At 40.3% G+C, this 19,084-nt stretch overlaps 1 protein-coding gene across 6 annotated transcripts in view; it reads right to left on the bottom strand.

Annotated features, from left to right (window-relative positions):
• The window catches only part of WWP1 (WW domain containing E3 ubiquitin protein ligase 1), a 61,207-nt gene extending 42,533 nt beyond the window's left edge, over positions 1-18,674 (bottom strand). For all 6 annotated transcript variants that reach the window (XM_075728191.1, XM_075728189.1, XM_075728194.1 and 3 more), the window contains exon 1: positions 18,609-18,674. The gene's annotated coding sequence lies outside the window, so the exon portion shown is untranslated. The remainder of the gene's footprint in view (positions 1-18,608) is intronic.
• Between the last annotated feature and the right edge of the window lie 410 nt (positions 18,675-19,084).

Below are 19,084 nucleotides of genomic sequence, written 5' to 3'. Positions count from 1 at the left end.
GATGTTGTGGGGGACTGTGTCAAATGCTTTACAGAAATCCAAGTAGATGACATCCATTGCTTTTCCCTTGTCCGCTGATGCAGTCACTCCTTCATAGAAAGCCACTAGGTTGGTCAGGCAGGACTTGCCCTTGGTGAAGCTGTGCTGGCTGTCTCGAATCACCTCCCTGTCCTCCATGTGCTTGAGCATAGCTTCTAGGAAGATCTGTTCCATGATCTTCCCAGGCAGAGGTGAGACTGACAGGTCGGTAGTTCCCAGGGTCCTCCTTTCTTCCCTTTTTAAAAATGGGCACAACTTTCCCCTTCTTCCAGTCACCACGGACTACTGAACATGTTGATTAAGGGTCAAAATCTTTCAGGTTATCGCTACATAATCTTAAAAAGAGGATTACATACAGCAATGTTAGAGTCACCATCCTTGTAGTTATAAACTTCCTGAAAATCAGGGGATTAATTCTAACAGAGCTACAGTCACCACACATTCCGTATATGAACTTGCTACACCTCTTCATTCAAGTTCTAGGTTAAACTTCATTGGTCTAAAGGATGTGAAGCTTTACTTTCAGAACTGTTTCACTGGCACATACAACCCCCCGCCAAATTCCTAGACACCAAAAATGAATTAAGAGAGATTCTCGAGAGCCACATAAAGATCACAGTTATCACAATGCTTCTGTCTAAACCATCCTCATCATCCATAACCGTTATATTAACTGAAAAAGTACAATCTATTTATTAACCCCTTAACAGATACTTTAAAAGTTAGTATTACTTCAGTTGCATAAATTATTTTGGGTAACTACAGATCAATTAGAACAAAATAAGATCCTAGCAAAACCATGGAATGGCTGACATAGTAGTCTATTAAAAAATGAAAGGATGATTTCCTAATTCATGTGAATCAAGAGTTTCATGGAAGACAGTCTAGTTAACAATAAGAACATTTATAAATTTACACTTCTATGAAGAATTTTCTCTAAATCTCAAAATGCTATTAAACATCAGAAATAAAAGACAACCACGCTAGTGGATATTTCATTAATTTATTTTTCAGTCTTCAGCAGGTGATTTACTTATTCATGGAATTTAAGCAGATAAATTTTAAATTACATTACCCATTTGGTAATGAGTGCACCTGGTTGAGACTTACTATTGTGCTACACTGAAGCAAATGATGGTATTTCTTGTGAAGTTGAAAGCTAAAAAGTATCACTGGAGCAGCAAACACGTATTTATAAACTGACTGATGCTTTGGATCAGTAATTCAGGAGATTTTCCTTTATCCAAGAAGAGTGGTCCCCCACATACTATTACCTACATAAGGTCAACCCACTAAAAAACAAACCAACCAACCAAAAAACCCTAACCAAACAGAATGACATAGCCAGGAACTCAGAAAGAGTTTCTGGTAGAGAATTTCACAAGCCCCTGTGCCCCTCGGCTGAAACTGACTGCAGTTTCATCTGATCCAAGACCTAAGACTGAACAGAAAATAAATACAATTGTAATTTAAAATTAGTTATAGTCAATTGCAATGTATTTATGCTTACTGATGGTGCTTTAATGAGCACTGATTTATTCTCCTGCTAATCTGACACTTCTGTTCCAGAAATAATACAGAACATGGTGGATAAGGGAAGAGAAAAAATAAACATGAGCAGATTAGACCATGAATGAGCACTGTTGAATCAAAAGAGTTCCTGAGTGCCCAAAACTGGAATAAGAAAACTTGAGATCTAGTTGTATAAATGCACTAAGCAAGGACAAAGTAAGTAGATAAGCAAAATGCCTAAATATTACTAACCTCTCCACTAAAATCTTTAATTAAATTTACTAAGTATAAGTACGAATTGAGTTGGCTAAGTAACATTACTATAATGCCACAAATATTATTTTTCCTATATCAGAGCATATCTTCCAAACAGGAATGGAAGTGCAGAAAAATCAATAGATTTTTTTTTTAAACAAGGAAGCTCACCTATTCAAGATTTTTCCCACCCCACCCCCCAGCAAAAAGGTAGAAAAGGTTGAAGGAAGAAGGATAGGGTGGGGAAGAAATACGTAAACTGAAACTCTAAAACCTATGGCTATTTAACATAATAAATAGTTAACTGTATTCCTTACAGAGAGAACCAGTAACTCTATATCATTCAAAAAATTAAATGTATCTCCCTTTGGTATTGGGAAAGTTTCATCTCAGAAACTGGTTACACACAAACAAGAGTCCAGATCTGTTTCAAATCTGGAGAAGAATCTGTAGACTCTCCTGGTTTCGGCTGGGATAGAGTTAATTTTCTTCCTAGTAGCAGGCATAGTGCTGTGGTTTGGATTTAGGATGAGAAGAATGCTGATAACACACTGATGTTTTAGTTGTTGCTAAGTACTGCTTATGCTAGTCAAGGACTTTTCAGCTTCCCATGCTCTGCCAGGCGCACAAGAAACTGGGAGGGGGCACAGCCAGAAGAGTTGATCCAAACTGCCCAAAGGGCTATTCCATACCATATGACATCATGCTCAGTATATAAACTGGGGGGGGTTGGCCGGGGAGCAGCGATCGCTGCTCGGGAACTGTCTGGGTATCGGTCGGCGGGTGGTGAGCAATTGCATTGTGCATCACTTGCTTTGTATATTATCATTATTGCATTGTTATTATGATCATTACTATTTTACTTTATTTCAATTATTAAACTGTTCTTATCTCAACCCAGGAGTGTTTCTCACTCTTACTCCTCCGATTCTCTCCCCCATCCCATCGGGGCAGGGGGAGTGAGCAAGCGGCTGCATGGTGCTTAGTTGCTGGCTGGGGCTAAACCACGACAGTCCCAAAAATGTATTGGCCTTTATTAAACTGAGCAGGCTAGTAAATGATCATTTCTCTAACTTGTCTTGCCTGTAGCAACACTAACAAAAAAACTCTAAGACTTGACACTCCCTGAACAGATAGCTTTGGTCATCAACAACTAAAATTACAGTAATATTTACACCTATGCAAATAGAGAACTTTAAAGTTTGTTGTTTTTTTTTTTTTTTTCCCTGAACACCACAAGCCTGCTTGATACTTTAAGAGGCAATGGAAAGACTATGTTTATCAGCAAGGGATATCCTCCACGAACACCAATATGACCATCTGAGAACCACTGAACTTTCTACTTGATATTGGTGACAAAATTAATTCACTGTTCTTCGTGAAAATTTGATCTGTCCTCTTCCATTTCAGATGTCCTCTTCCTTTTTAAGATCTACTATTACAGGCTAATGCAAAATATCTGCAATTCCATTCTCCATTCTGACAGAATATATGCTAACCAGGAGTACACTGCGAAGCCCAATAGGTACTTTAAGTGTGATGGACTAGGGACACAGACAAGAGACATTATGTATGCCAAGGTATTAGCTTTCATTAACCAGTAATTTATTAGTGTATGTGAGGGGAAAAAAAAAACCTCTCCTGTGAACAGAAGCTTCCAGCAGAAAGCTATACTCATGGACATCTTACACATTTAATCAAAATACTTCCTAGTTTGATTCCTTTCAGTAGGCTGCCAGAATTTAAAATACTCGCACATTTTTTACAATCCTCCTTTTCAGATATAACTAATTAAATTTAAAGGTGGTGAAATGGTACTTTGACATGCTGCAGAAGGTTTCCTTCATGTATGCACTATGTTACACTCACTCTTAAGGAACCAAATTGTTTGAACACAAGGACAAACTTTAAGAAAAGGTAAATATTGTTTAGTCATACTACTGTTTTAATTATCTCACATTACACATCCTTCTAGCTAGCAAGGAGTTTAAAAAGGGTTGTATTTAGTTGTAAATTAACATATTGTAACAGTTACGCAGTCAGTAAGTCCCCCTTAAAATTACTAAAAGTTGCAAAAATATTAAGAGAATTTTTTTTTAATGTCAAATAGAAAGCCTTGACATTTTTTAATTTACTGAAATTAAGTAAAGGACTAGAACAAGAACTACAGACTAATAAAGCATCATTAAGCAGCATGCATTGTTTTGTCTCTTATACATCTACTGAAAGAAACACAATCCAGCAGGAGAAACCAGTAACCAGTGATCTGTGACACCCTTCCAAACATACACAAGGAAGGCAAAGTCCAAGTTACACAAACAGCTCTAACCTTTGTTTTCTAATCTGAATGGTTTACACTGAAGGTCTTAGATTCTTTCAATTTAACTCAATAGATCTGTTTATATGACACTGAAATGTTATGTTTTTTCACAGACTAAGTCCAGTTCCTTGTCTTTTGGTATTCTCTTTTGCCCCAACACAAGCTGCCAATTGCCAATCACACTTCTTTTTCTACCCACATGAGTTCAATCACTGCCTGTTTTTTAAGCCCCTTATTTTTTGTTGTTTTCACCTTTACTACCTTTATCTTTCAGTCCTATGTCTATTTTTGTCTTTGAGTTTTACACCTAAATAATTCAGAATTTTTCTGGGAAATATTTTAATTATCCAGCACAGAAGTAGACATGAAAGACATATGTTACGAAATAAAAAATATTTAAGATTGGAACAATACAACATGCATGCTCACCATCAGTTTTTCTAACTATATCTTAAAATTATGCTTTATGAAGATGAAAGAACCTGCAACATTACCAGTCCTAACTTCTGTGACAGTTCTTAAGGAAGGAAAGGTTATTAACTTTAAGAATCCCTGTGAAAACAATTTAAGCTACAGTCCTATGCTCAAACTGAAGACAAAAGATGGCACAAGACACATTCGGAACCACGAAACTTAGAATAACTCTAATAATTAACCTGGAAATTCGTAAGATGCAGTGAGCGGTACTGAACGGTGTCTTTACCTATGAAGTATCATTTGTAAAAGTATTATAAATAGTAGCTTAAGTCATTGTTTAATACCTTAGAAAATATTAGAAAGGGAAATCAGATTTTCACTGCTCATTTAAAATAAAACTGCTAAGAGCACTGATTTTACTTCTCATCACACAAGGGAAACACATGATGGCAGTACTTTTCGGACAGCATTGTAGTAAGACCATCATTTGCCGAGCAATGAATTATTTCCTTGGCACCTACTGCTGGTTTTAAACTTCAGTCAAACAAACACTGATGGACTGAAATGCAGCTCTCCACCTTAAAAAAAACCAAAAATTCTACGATACCGTTTAGTAGCAACTTCAAACTATTTAACAGAGTATTTAGCTACTTATCAAGATGGTAAGATTCCTGCAGATCCCTTTACTACTTAATTCTACTTAACTAATTCCTTGGAAATTGGTGAGTTTAAAAAAATACTATGTTAAAAAAAAACCCCAAACTGTATTTCATGAGACTTATAAATATTACCTATACAAACAAACAGATCTGGAATACTTGAAAGGACAGTACTAAGTGCTGTTCAAAACTGTAACTGTAACTGTAGGACATACTCTATGCTAACAGTGAACACTGGAAACTTTTTTTAAGTAACGGTCCAATGAAAGTGCTCTTAGCACCAAACATTCATCCCATAAATGACACATTCACTATATATAATCCTAAATCACAAAATCACAGAATGGTTGAGGTTGGAAGGGACTTCTGGGGGTCATGTGGTCCAACCCCTCTGCTCCAGTAGGGCTACCTAAAGCAAGCTGCCCAGGACCATGTCCAGATGGCTTTTAAATATCGCCAAGGATGGAGACTCCACAACCTTCCTGGACAACCTGTGCCAGTGCTGAGTCACCCTCACAGTGGTGAAGCGTTTCCTGATGTTCAGAGGGAACCTCCTGTGTTTCAGTGTGTGCCCATTGCCTCTGGTCTTGTCACCGGGCACCACTGAAAAGAGCCTGGCTCCATCCTTTTTGCACCCTCCTTCAGGTATTTATATACATTGATGAAGTCCCCCCAGGTCTTCTCCAGGCTGAACAGTGCTAGCTCTCTCAGCCTTTCCTCAAAGAAATGGTGCCTTAATCATCTTTGTGTCCCTTCATGAAACTCTATCCAGTATGTCCATGTCTCTCTTCTACTGAGGCACCCAGCACTGGGCAGAGGACTCCAGGTGTGGCCTCACCAGTGCTGAATAAAGGGGAAGAATCACCTCCCTCAACCTGCTGGCAATTCCTTGATCTAATGCAGCTCATCATCATTCGCCATCTATGCCCCCAGGGCACATTGCTCCTTCACGTTCATCTTTGGTGCCCACCAGGACCCACAGGTGCTTTTCTGCCAGCACAATCTCTTGCTTCTTCTTGCTAAAACTCAACAGTACTACCAAAACCATCTTCCACTGACAATATCCCTCACTCTACCCAGGAGTAGCTTAGCAGCATTTTCAAAAAAAGGAATTACTTGAGGCTGAGAGGACTGAAAAAGGACCCAAAAATGTTAAGTAGTAAATCCAGCTTGGATAAAACAAAGGAGAACAAAGCTATGAGAAAGTCCTCATACTTTCTGTTATCATCAACACCTTTTTGGAGTGAATCTTCAGACCAGCCAAAACAGTAAGGGACACAGTTTTAACATTTCATTTCTCATGTTTTCACTGAGCCCATAGCACATAGTGATGGGTATAGATATACCAGTGGCTTCCTTAGGATCTGCTTTGACAGAAGTAGAATTTCAGCTCAGCAGTCTCCTCCTCGTGGTGTGTAAGGCCTTGTCAGCAAGGGAAGGAAGGCTTAGGACTCAGTGAGTGCTGGTCAGTCTTTAAGAACCACCTTTTAGAAGCACAGGAGCAGGCAATTCCACTGTGTCGTAAGTCAGCCAAGAGGGGCAGAAGACCAGCTTGGCTGAACAGTGAATTCCTCATGGAGCTCAAGAGGAAGAAGACATTGTATGATCTCTGGAAGTAAGGTCAGGCTTTGCAGGAAGATTACAGAGCCATGGTTCAGTTATGCAGGGTGAAGACACAAAAGGCCAAAGATCAATTAGAGTTGAAACTGGCCAGTGTTCTGTCAGATAACAAGAAAGGCTTTTTTAAAGTATGTTAATAGCAAAAGGAGGTCTAAAGAAAACATTGGACTGATACTTGAAGATGGTAATCTGACTAATAGGGATGAAAAAAAGCAGAGGCATTCAATGTTTTTTTTGCCTCAGTCTTTAATAATACCAATAGACCTTGGGCTGCCACAAGTATAGGAACAGTGACTTTCCATTTGTGAACACTGAAATTGTAAGGGACCAGCTGTATCAGCTGAACGTTCACAAGTCCGTTGGGCCTGATGCGATTCATTCCAGAGTACTGAAGGAGCTAGCAGATGTTATGGCAGAACCCCTCTCAGTCATCTACCAAAGGTCTTGGGAGTCTGAGGAGGTCCCTGCTGACTGGAAGCTAGCCAATGTTATTCCAATTTACATGAGGGAAGGCCCAGGAAACTACAGACCTGTTAGTCTAACCTCAGTTCCTGGAAAAACTATGGAGAAGATCGTACTGTGTACTACTGAAAGGCATTTAAAGAATAATGCAATCATCAGGCACAGTCAACACAGGTTCACAAAGTCTTGCTTAACTAATTTGATATCCTTCTATGATAAGGTCACCCCCACACACCTCACGGATGAAGGGAAGGCAATGGATAGGCAATGGATGTAGTTTTTCCAGATTTTAGTAAGGCTTTTGATACTGTCCCTCACAGCATCCTTCTGGACAAGTTGTCCAGCTGTGAGATGACCAGGTTCATGGCGTGCTGGGTGAAGAACTGGCTGAAAGGCAGAGCTCAAAGGGTTGTAGTGAATGGGGCTACACATGGTTGGCAGTCAGTCACCCACGGTGCTCCTCAGGGCTCAATTCTAGGGCCAGTTCTGTTCAATATTTTTATCAGTGATCTGGATGCTGGAGTTGAATGCACCATTAGCAAGTTTGCTGACTGGTAAGTAGAAAGGCAGGTGCTGAGCTTTTCTCCCTGGTATCCAGTGATCGGACATGTGGGAATTGTTCAACATTGCATCAGGGGAGGTTCAGACTTGACATTAGGAGTTTTTTCTTTACAGAGAGGGTGGTCAAACACTGGAACAGGCTCCCTAGAGAGGTGGTTGATACCCCAAGCCTGTCAGTGTTTAAGAGGTGCTTGGACAATGCCCTTAACAACAGGCTTTAACTTTTGGTCAGCCCTGAATTGGTCAGGCGGTTAGACTAGATGATCGTTGTAGGTCCCTTCCAACTGAAATGTTCTATTCTATTCTTGCACACTGACAGCTTAGGGACATGACCACTTCCCTGGGTAGCTTGTTCCAGGGCTTGACCACCCTTTCAATGAAGAACTTTTTCCTAATATCCAATCTGGACTTCCCCTGACACAGTTTTAAGCCATTCCCTCACATCCTATCACTGCACACCAGAAGCAGATCAGCACCTCCTTCTCTGCTTCCCCTCATGAGGAAGTTGTAGACAGCAATGAGGTCACCCCTCCGTCTCCTCTTCTCTAAGCTGAACAAACCGAATACCCTCAGCTGCTCCTCGTAAGTCATGCCCTCTAGTCCTTTCACCATCTTTGTTGCCGTCCTTTGGACAAATTCTAGTATTCTTCACACACCAGGTCTGACACAAAAATTTCTGTATGTATCTTTCTTAAGCCAACCTATATGCAGTTCCCACCCCCCCCCCCCACCTCAGAAAACAAATCTTTGTCCACTCATACTGGCATGGAGAGCAAGCTACATACAATAATATTTCATTTTCTGTATTTTTCCAAGTACATTCACTGACCATTTCTTCAGATGCTGCAATATTGATCCATGCATTATCTACAACATATTGCCAGCCTCATATTAGGGTCTAAGAAAAAATACAGTACAATTACAGAGGTTTACAAAAACCTATTTTCAGGTTTGCAGGAGGTCCAAACAAACGACAGACTACGATTTCACTGCATATCTGCCTGTTCTGTTTTGCCTTATACTTAGACTAGCAGAGACCTTTTTAGCCTGGTTTCCCAAGCAAACATCACATGTGTGACTCATACTGTCCACCTGCCTCTTCCCACTCTTTCTTTCATCTCCATCCCTCTAAATGAATCTGTGCACCACCAGATTCAGTTAAAATAAACTGAGAAGTAATGTCCTCTGATACACTAAGTTCTCATGAGCTTTGTGAAAATCAACAGCTAGGTAGAGGAAAAAGACAAAATTTCCTGCACTTTCTGGGAAAAGGGCTGCAGCATGAACTCAAGGTATCCACGCTACCTGGCTCAAAGGCTACATAATCACCACAGAAACAGCTCTGAATCAGTCTGAGCTGGAGCTGTGCATAGTGGCTTTTTTACTACAATAAGAAAGGTCTAGAACAGCAGAGGGAGAAGAGAATTGTAATGATGTAAGAAAAACTTGTATGAAGCCTAGTTCCACTGCTCACAGAGCAACTTATCAGCAAAATGTTTAGGGTACACCTCATTTGTGAATCTTAATCACGATGATGCTTCTACTACAATATCAAATAATGAAAAATATCACAATGCCTCCTCTGTGTATTACAGATAGGACCACACACACAGTGAAACAAATGGAGTGAACAACTTCCAGGTTGCTTGAACAGAACAATGGTAGTTAAAGGCCGACAGTCCAACACATATGTCAACAAATCAGGGAAAAGTATTTTCTCCTTCGTTTTAATATTCAGCTGAATAACCTTCATATCTATCAGAATACATGATATGCTAGCTACACACTAGTCTTCAGCCTCTCTGGGTTGCCTTCTGCTATGGATAATCCTAACGGCTGGTATAAATTATTGTTCATCAGACTTGCATCAAGAGCAATGTAAAGTAATATACTAAGATATATCTCTCAAATATGGGCAGATTTTAGTAGAACTACACTGCAAACAGAAAACCTTACCCTAGTTACATGTAGGCACTTCCATATATTATTACCTACAGAGTTAAATTTAATATTAGTCACAATAGCCATGACTAGTGTAAGCACATCTCTACTGCAGTCACAGCAAAATTAACAAACCAACAAATTCCAAGGGAACATAAAACAACATTAAAGATGTTAACCAAGAGTGCTGCTGTTTCCTTACATCTTCCCCCTTGTTTCTGTAGGGATATGAAGAAATAGTGATTAAGGAATACTAATAATGGGAAATACATTAATACTGCCCCACAAAATAGCCTCCTAGTCTGCCCTTTGTTCTGCTAAGTCAGTAAAAGATTAATTCAAAGAAGACGGGAAGAGAAACCTACTCAGTGTTACAGACTAAAGTGGCAGAAAGGGTCTTTGCACATTTTTCAGCACAAAGAGACTTGATGTGATCTACCACTCTTCAGTAACTATCTCAAAAAATAGCTCAAAGAGGTATTAAGTAGAATTTACTACTTCTGTTCTCACTCTCTTTTCTCTGAATATTTGCTTTTTAAAATGTGCTACGCAAGCCTCTTCCCAGCTGTCAGTCTCAGCAGTGTTACAACACTAAAACATGCCTCTCCTAATTCCAATCACAGACTGCACTAATCTTACCTATTACTACCTGAGCACTCACCCAAGCATCGTCACTTATTTTTACAAAAATAGCCCTTCAGTCTCTACAGTGCTAGAGAATTCAACCTGATCCTTTAGTAAGGCTCCCAGGTGACAAATTCTCACTTCTTAAGATAAAGAGTTGACTGCTTCTGCTAATCACTTTCCAATAAGATTCTAATCTGAGTTAATCTGATTCCAAAATTTAACTACACAAAAATGACAAACTGAGAACATGAAAATGAGTTAATACATAAGTCTTACCAGAAGGGCCCAAAGTCTGACTTCTCAAGGGTCAATACTGGACCACATCAATACACTGCATATTAGGTTTAACTCAACGCTACAAAGGAATCGGTGGGCTATAAGAAAACTACTAAAATTTTGAAGTAAAAGAGTGTTTGAAATATTAGTTATTTTCATTTTAGGTGAACAGATGGAGTTCATGAGAAATGCAAATACTCTCTTGAGGGTCAGTATCCTTTCTGGTGATAAGCTAAAGACTAAATTTATATAACTTAAAATCATTAACAGCTAATTCTTGAGAACAGCACTGCCTTGAAACCAAGAGACTACAAAAACTGCACAGAAAAGGTCATCCAACTCCCCACTGAAAGAAGTCAATTTTCAAAATTATTCCTTTATTCATGTTTACTTTCAAGAAACTTTTGAGGGTAGATATTAGAGACAGAGGAAAGACAAGCACGGGAAAAGCATCTCCAGCATCCTTTACCCACATAACATACACTTGCACGACATGGTCAACATACAGGTCTTCCAGCCTGAAAAATATTAAGAATCCTTAGTCACTCTGTAAGTCTTCTTCCATATAAATCAGTAATCCTTGCTGTCCTTCTTTGTATCTTCTCCAGGTCTACAATACACCTTTTGAGACAGGGTGGAAAGTGGAAAAGATGAAAAAATGCACAAAGCATTCCTTCAAGATAGGAATGCACTGTGGATATAAACAGTGGCATGATGATGTATGTCTGGTTTATTCTTTATTCTATTCCTACATCTTCTACATCAACCTTCGAAACCATCAGCTTTAAGCCGGCAGGGTGTCAACAAACATCTGTAAAAATGTTCTTTCTTCCCCTCTATTAACAGGGAGGGATTGAAACACAAAATTTTCAATTATGTAGAAAAGTAAGCCCAAAGTGTAAATAAATCTGTATTAGCAGAGACATAATCTAATTTTAATTTCTCATGGCCTTTAAAGCTTTGAAACTGAAGCAACCAGCATAATAGATACACTCAAAATAGACAAGAACATCAACCAACTCTGAAAGCAAGCTACCGCTGGTAGCTCAAAAAAAAAAAAAAAAATCCAAGAAAGACTGTAGTGGGCAGTCTAGACTAACTTGCTCGTAGGAAGTATTTAAAAATGCAGTTAGTTTTTCCAATGAAGTGCAATCTGTAGAATCTTTTTTATTAAAACTCCTATTACTTAGCAACGGGTTTTCTCCTTGTCTGCATAACAATCTATTCCTTATTCTGAATCATAGATCAGCCAATCCCAACTGAACCTTTTAAGAATTACTTCTTGACAGACTACCCTACTCAACTTTTCAAAGTGTGCTCTAACATCTCCTTGTTTAGTTGTATGACAGAGATTTAAAAGCACAGGCTGAAATTTACTCACATTCTGTTGAAGGTTCTGTTAGCCTCTGCCGGAGGCCTCTCTTCTTTCACTTCTTTTTATGCTAAAAATAAACAATATTTTCCATTTTATTTGCACAGGAGCAACTATTCTAATAGTTTTCTTCTGAATCAGTTATTTTTTCCTGCTCAGAAATGGAATACAAACAACAAAGAAACACAACAGTCTGCTTGTAAACAAGCTAAACCTAGGAGGTCTCCACATGGTACCAGCACCACTTGCCATACAATAGTAACATTTAGCAGTTTTCAAATATGCTTATGTAATCAATATAAAAATAGTATGCAAGCTAGTATATGTTATATTCTTAACACATTCCAGTATTTACTTTTAATTCCATTCCTAATGGGAAATTTTCATAAAGCAATTCATAACTATGTTAGGCTCTTATTACCAAATACTTAATTTACACCCCATTTTGATGACTAGTTCTAGCTACTCCTTACAATACGTATTAGGTCTCCTGTGTTAACACAAAAATGTGCCTATCACCAAATATTAAACCAGCCCCTGCTATGTCCCTCTGAAGTTTCCACTTCCATTACTCAATAAATAATTTCACCACCTACAGATTTTGCCAGTTCATTAGTACCAGTCTTTGTCATGTTACGAACTAAGACTCCAACTAGTTTTCTTCCCCATAGCTATTCCCTTAACATTGCAGTTTTACTCACCATCCCATGACAACATAGCTTTGTCAGCAACCTCTCACAAGACTTTCAGCCAGGGATTTATTTTATTTTGAAATGACACACAAATATCAGTCTTCCACCAGATTTTCAATACTAATTTAATTTTTTCTTGTCCTTGTAACTTGCACCCAGAAGTCAAAATACACTTTTTTCTTTTAAACCCAAAATCTTTCCAGTGACTACAGTAAGACAGTAATCATTTTTTTAAAAAGATAGCACTGTAAGAAGGTAGCTGGAAGTGGAAAATAAAAAATGCCAAGAATGAGGAATAAAGGGAAGTAAAATTTAAGAAAAAACAGCTTCCATCACACTTCTAACCTCAGGGGAAGAGAAAAGGGAAGTCTGGCAATCCTGTTGCTCTTCATCTTCTGTTTAGCTTTCCTTTTAGATTTTAGTTTGCTTTTTGACTGTTATATTTACACACACATACTTAATGTCACTGTGTACACCAGAAAATGCAAGAGAGCTAATTCCAATATACCAGTTAGTAAAGAAGGAAAGGTCAGTTTTTAAGATGATTGTATCTTGATCTGTTTAGCCCTTTTACTTCACACTTAGAAACAACCAAAAAAAAAAAAAAAAACCCCCCCACACATCTTACTGAATTTCTCAAGAGCTAGCAGAGCACTGTGTTTCAAAACTGGAGATGTGTTCTTTTTTTCAGTTCTGATGCCCACGTATATTGTGCAATTTTACAGATTATGAACTTTATCTTTCCTGTTTACTTTTCCCTACTCTAAAACTACAACTCCTTTGATTTGATTTACAATGAGAAATCACTGGCCACCTTGAAATGCATATTTTTCACCCACCTATATGGGGAACAGTAAAAGGTTTAATTTGTTTCTTTTTTAAAGGACTCTTCCGCTAACCTCCTGCTCCATTTAAACGCTTATAGCAAAAAATCTTGGTAAGAAACCCCAGTAACTAGAAATGTGCGCAGAGTATACTCTATACTTCTGTCTTTACTCACAGAAGCACAGACAAGAGCTCTCTTCTGCCCACTTCAGGCTGCAAAGTGAAGATACCTGAATGTGTAAAACAGAATTATTTTGCTGTTTATTTTTAAAATATGACATACTCTTTTCATCATTTTTTAAATTGTTTTCTTCCATCTCCAGAATGATTTTCAGCAAGGTAACTCTAAAATCCTCATATTAAAAAGCAGATGGAGTAATCCTCTGCCATTAGAACTACTTGACAAGGTCAGTTACAAACACGTATTTGTATTCTCAAAACCATTTACATAAAAGACAAATCAAGAGAATGTCCCACTATGTTTCCAGTAACAGATATTTATATTTGAAAGAATTATTCTGAAGTGATTCGAGCCAATGAAACATTCCTTGCATTACACATCAGAGGCTGAATTTCACTACAAAAGAAAAGACTATTGGCCGTACTAGTAACATCACTCCAAGTTAACATCCTTAACAGTGAGGATGTTAAACCTTCAGGTTTTGAACTGGTTACATTTAAGTATGCTCAGACCCTAGTCACTTAAAGAAGACCATAAGCATCTCTAACATATTCCAGCTATAAGAAAAATGGTGACTAATAAAAAAAGTTGCAAAAGCCCAAGAATGTAATCTGCTTTGTTAAACACATGCTTCACTACAATTTTTACGAAAGACTTTTAGTCAAAAGCTGTTATAAAAGTAACACAACCAGCTAAGTAAATTTCAGTTTATTCTTCAAAGTCAGTAGAATTTGTAAGTTAAATCCAAATCCATACTCTCTTTAAATAGGATTTTGAGAGTGCTTTTTTGACAATACTGAATTATCAAACTGTACTTCAGATTACACGATCCGCAACATTGACTAAGGGGAGAGAGAATAATAAAAATCGCTTGTTTGCCATATATCTGCTGTTACAGAACCACAGTAGTATAGTTATGCAAACCCGCAATGATTGTTTCATACTATGTACCACATGTGTAGTACCTACTAAGACCTCCATGTAACACACGCATAAAGTTTTCCCTGCCATACTTTCCCTGAAATGCTAAGAAATTTTTAAAAAAACAACAAAAAAAGAAAAAATGAAACAAAAACATAGCACTCCCCCAAGTAAATAATTCTGACAAATAGTATAACTATTCTGATAGCTGATAGCTTCCCTGTAACCTCTAGTGTTCCTCTGTAAAGCAACACTACACTTGCGAAACAGAGCTAAACTTAAGTATGCTTCTGGTTAAACTATCAGGTACTCAAACATAGCAAAAACATATCCCAAGAAACAGTAACTAGAACTTTTCAATTACAGAAAGCAATTAAAACCAAAACCTCCCTCTTAAAATGCACTGTAGCAAATTTTAGCAAAAACCATGCCATGCCACTGTTCTACCGGAAAAGAGGGCACACCAATCATAAGATCTGTTCTTTTCTAAAAGCCTTTCAAATGCCTCTTCTAGACACTCCAACTCCTGCTGATGTGGAAGAGAAGATTCCTCTCTGAAGCCATATCCTTTTCCTTCAAGAAAACACAGGTGAGATCTCCAATACTTCCGATGGTCCTTACCTATGACTATTTTATGTCACTATAGGAGAATGCCAGCAGGTTATAATAAATCTGAACTAACACCTGCAGAGAAAGAAAGTGGCCTACTGATGCAACAAAAACAAACTTTTAAAGGAGGACCTGGATGTAACCAACTCCTATTGTCTGCATTTGCACATAGACCAAAGCAATATAGAAGAATGTCATTAGGCGTTGCTTAACTTAGAATTCAAAGGAAGAGTTCACAGTGCCAGATTACAAGTTCCATAAGGACAACAAAAAAGACAGGATTTTGGTTAACCTGACACTACCACAGAAACTGAGGAACGCTGCCCCAATTTACATACTTTCATACAGCAAGGCACACTGGAGCAGCTTTTCTACTGACTTTGAGTCATATGCAATTGATGCAGAGCTAGAAAGCAGGTTTGTGTGTGGTTTGTTTTTTTTTTTAAATCGAGGTGAATATTACACTGTGCAGAAGCAGTGAAGAGCAGTACTAACCTAGCTTAAAAGGTATGACATTTTTATCAGTAGCTTCACTCCTTCTCTTCAGTCTTTATGAAGAAAGAGAAGTCTTTTTAGCCAAGTTAAAAATAACTTCCAAGAATCACTTAAGCATAGTTTGCAGGAAGCACTTTTTTTTGTTTTCATCTGTTACTCCATGCATTCCCTCTCCAAGCCTTTTCACTTCATTATCTGCATTTCACTCAACTAAATTCTAGGATGAACTTGGGGGGGGGGGGGGGGGGGGGGAGATCTGGGTTGTTTTTTTAAGCTAACAATGAGCGTTTGCTTTAAGTGCACAAATAGTAGCCATTTCCAATTAATAAATATAGCTTAGTTTATAGCTTAGTTCATGATTTTTTGATTATGCTACCTTAGTTTTCAAATCTAGTGTTTTAACTGCATACGAATACTGAAACATGAAGAAACTGAACGCAATACCAACTTCCTGTCATAGACCCTTACCCCTGACTCTTCATTGCCTCCAAAGACCAGGAGAAGTCTCTTTCCCCACACACATTCTTTTAAGAGAAAAAACAGGGAAGTGGGTAGAAGTTCCAACTTATCAAAATTTCCAACCTCATATGGAAACGTAAGAAGGGAAATGAAAAGCAATGGAACTAGCACACATTCCTCCTTCTTCCAAGGGTTCCACAGACTCAGGAAAAGGGGCTGGCTCTAAACTCTGTCAGCATTCCCATGATTTAAGAAGCACTTGTAGACAGGTGATTATTTAAACTTTATTGCCAATCCTTTAAGAAAAACACACAGGCTGACTTACAATGTTTTGTTCACTGCTGTTTAGCAACAAATGTAAACTATTTTTCCAACAAAAATAATCCATATCCTTTTGGTAACAAGGTGTCCCATGCCGAGAGATTAAATCAGTCCTGGGTACGCAAAATTGCTTTCATGTTTTCAAGCATAATTATGTACTTAAGGAAATTATTCTACTGTATCATTGGAAAAAGACAACTGATAGTGGTCAGTTACTCAAGCTAGAAGCATTTATAGGACAAGATCTTTAAAATATAGCTCAAAATACACACCTAAGAGGTCACAAAAGGATTCTAAACCCACAGTTTCACAAGCAACAAGAAGGTATTTCTAGTTGCCCCATTTGAAAGCATCTTTGTCAGGAGTCCAGATAAACTGTGCTTTTTTCGTCACAGGAAAAAAAATCCTTCAGATTTTTTTTCTATGCACAATTTCTTTAATCTTTATTAGTATTAAAATCAACGAGAAGTAATAATTCAGTTTATACCTTGACCATCACAGACTCAGATAAAGCAGCATACAAAACTAAAACAAATAAAAATCAAACAACCCCCCCACAATAGTCCAAGTCAATGAAGCATTATCACAGCCCACCAATAATGTTTGCTCCTATATCACAAAAGGATTAAACCAGAATACGAATTTTAAGGGGAGGCTCTTACTACGATGAAGGCCATATTGTCTTTCACGTGTATGACCATATATAACTCAGCCACCTGCAGTCAGTGACAGTATCACCTCGTAAGCCAGTGCATAACCTGGGGTTTCTTTAATGCAAAATATCCTGATGATTTTCTAAATGACATAGGTGCCATGTGGAAATACAACTGAAATATGAAAAGCTGGTTTTACAGTTCTCTTATTTTGAAGAGTTCCCGTTAAAATTATTAGACAGCGTTAAGCCCTTTTCTCTCTTTGACGTACAGTTTAAACATTTATAGATCTGGAAGCAGAGCTAGCTCATCCTAGTTCAACTGGGGCGAGAATTGGTATCCTTCCAAAAATAAGACACCTACAAATAAAAACAAGTAAATAAACACTTCCACTGAGTTGTAACATTTTGCCACAACATAAAGATAAATGACATAAATAGGTCTTTTGAGGTCTTGAATTCACGCAGCCTGCTCAGCAAACCATACATTAAGAGGACCCACAGAGACTGGCAGACACGTATAGCTTGAGCAGTGACCCTAACGGCCTCCCACCCTCCGTGCCCCCTCCTCTTGAAGGGAGGCACACGAGGCGTATCGTGAGGGGTGACAGCAGCTCACTGTAGAGGGAAAACGGCTCTTCCCCTCCTGCCCCCCGCCAGGTTCACCAAAGGAAGGTGAACCGAAACGTAACAATATCCTTCTCTGCTTTCATCCCGTCGCTAGCCAAGCAGGGGCCGGCCGTGGAACTGCCTCCCAGTCGCTAATGCCTCGCAATGCACTCAGCGTTGACACGGGTCAGGACGCGGCCCTCAGTCACCCCAAAGGCCGCAGACAGGAATAAACAAGGTTATTCGCCCGACACCGGACACCAGCCACGCTCCCCCTCCCCTTCCCCGCCGCCCCGTAGCTCCCCACGCTCCCCGAAGCGGCGAGCCTCCCTCCCTCCCCTCGCCAGGTGCGGGCCCAGAGGCCCTCAGCCCCGTCCGGACAGGAGCCGGGGGGGAGGCGGCGGAGGAACGCAGCGATCCCCCGGCCGCCGCGTGGGGTCAGCGAAAGGGGAGAAGCAACAGCCGCCACCCCCTCCGGCGGGGCCCGGCGGCTGCGACGAGCTGAACCGCCGGAAAGGCGAGACCGAGACCTTACTACGGCTCCCTTCGCCATTTTAGCCCCCACGCCCATTGCCCTCCTCCCCGCCCCTCCGTGACAGGCAGCAGCTCGCACCCCTCCAGAGCCCACCCCCCTGCCCCCGCCGCCCCCGGTCCCCCACGGCCGAACGGCGGCGGAGAAGAGCGAGGAAAACGGCAGCCGTTTTCCTCCTCAGGCCGGTCGGGCTCTGCCGGGCCAGACCGCAGAGCGAAACGGTTGCGGCACAGCCTGTTTTGTTTCCTTACCGTGGCTCGCAGCCTCGCAGCTGCTGCCGCCTCCTTCTCCTTCCTCCCACCTTTTTATCTTCTTCTTTTTCTCCTTCTCCTCCTCCTCGCCGCCGCCGCGGCGGCTCCTCACCCCTCCGCGCCGCGCTCCGCCGCCGCCTCCGCCGCCGCGCAGAATGATGCCATCTCACAGCGGCATCGGCGGCCCCTGCACAACAACACCCCTCCCGCCGCGGCCGCTGCTGCTGCCGCTCCTGCTGCTGCTGCTGCTGCCGCTGCTGCTCCTGCTGCTCCCGCCGCGCGCCCCCAACGGCCGAGCCAGCCTCGTGCGCGCGCCCCGGGCACGGGGAGCAGGAACTCGCGGAGCCGCCGCCGCCGCCGCCGCCCGGGCGGGAGGGCCCAGTCGGAACCAGGCAGTGCGCAGCGGCGGTGGGAGGGAAAAGGGGAGCCCGCACCGAGGCTCTTCAAAGGGGACAGGGCTTATTCCGAGCGCCTGC

This window comes from Pelecanus crispus, chromosome 2 (assembly GCF_030463565.1).
Source record: "Pelecanus crispus isolate bPelCri1 chromosome 2, bPelCri1.pri, whole genome shotgun sequence".
Taxonomy (NCBI): domain Eukaryota; kingdom Metazoa; phylum Chordata; class Aves; order Pelecaniformes; family Pelecanidae; genus Pelecanus; species Pelecanus crispus.
The sequence above is the reverse complement of the archived record's forward strand: the minus strand, read 5'-3'. Positions and strand labels throughout refer to the sequence as shown.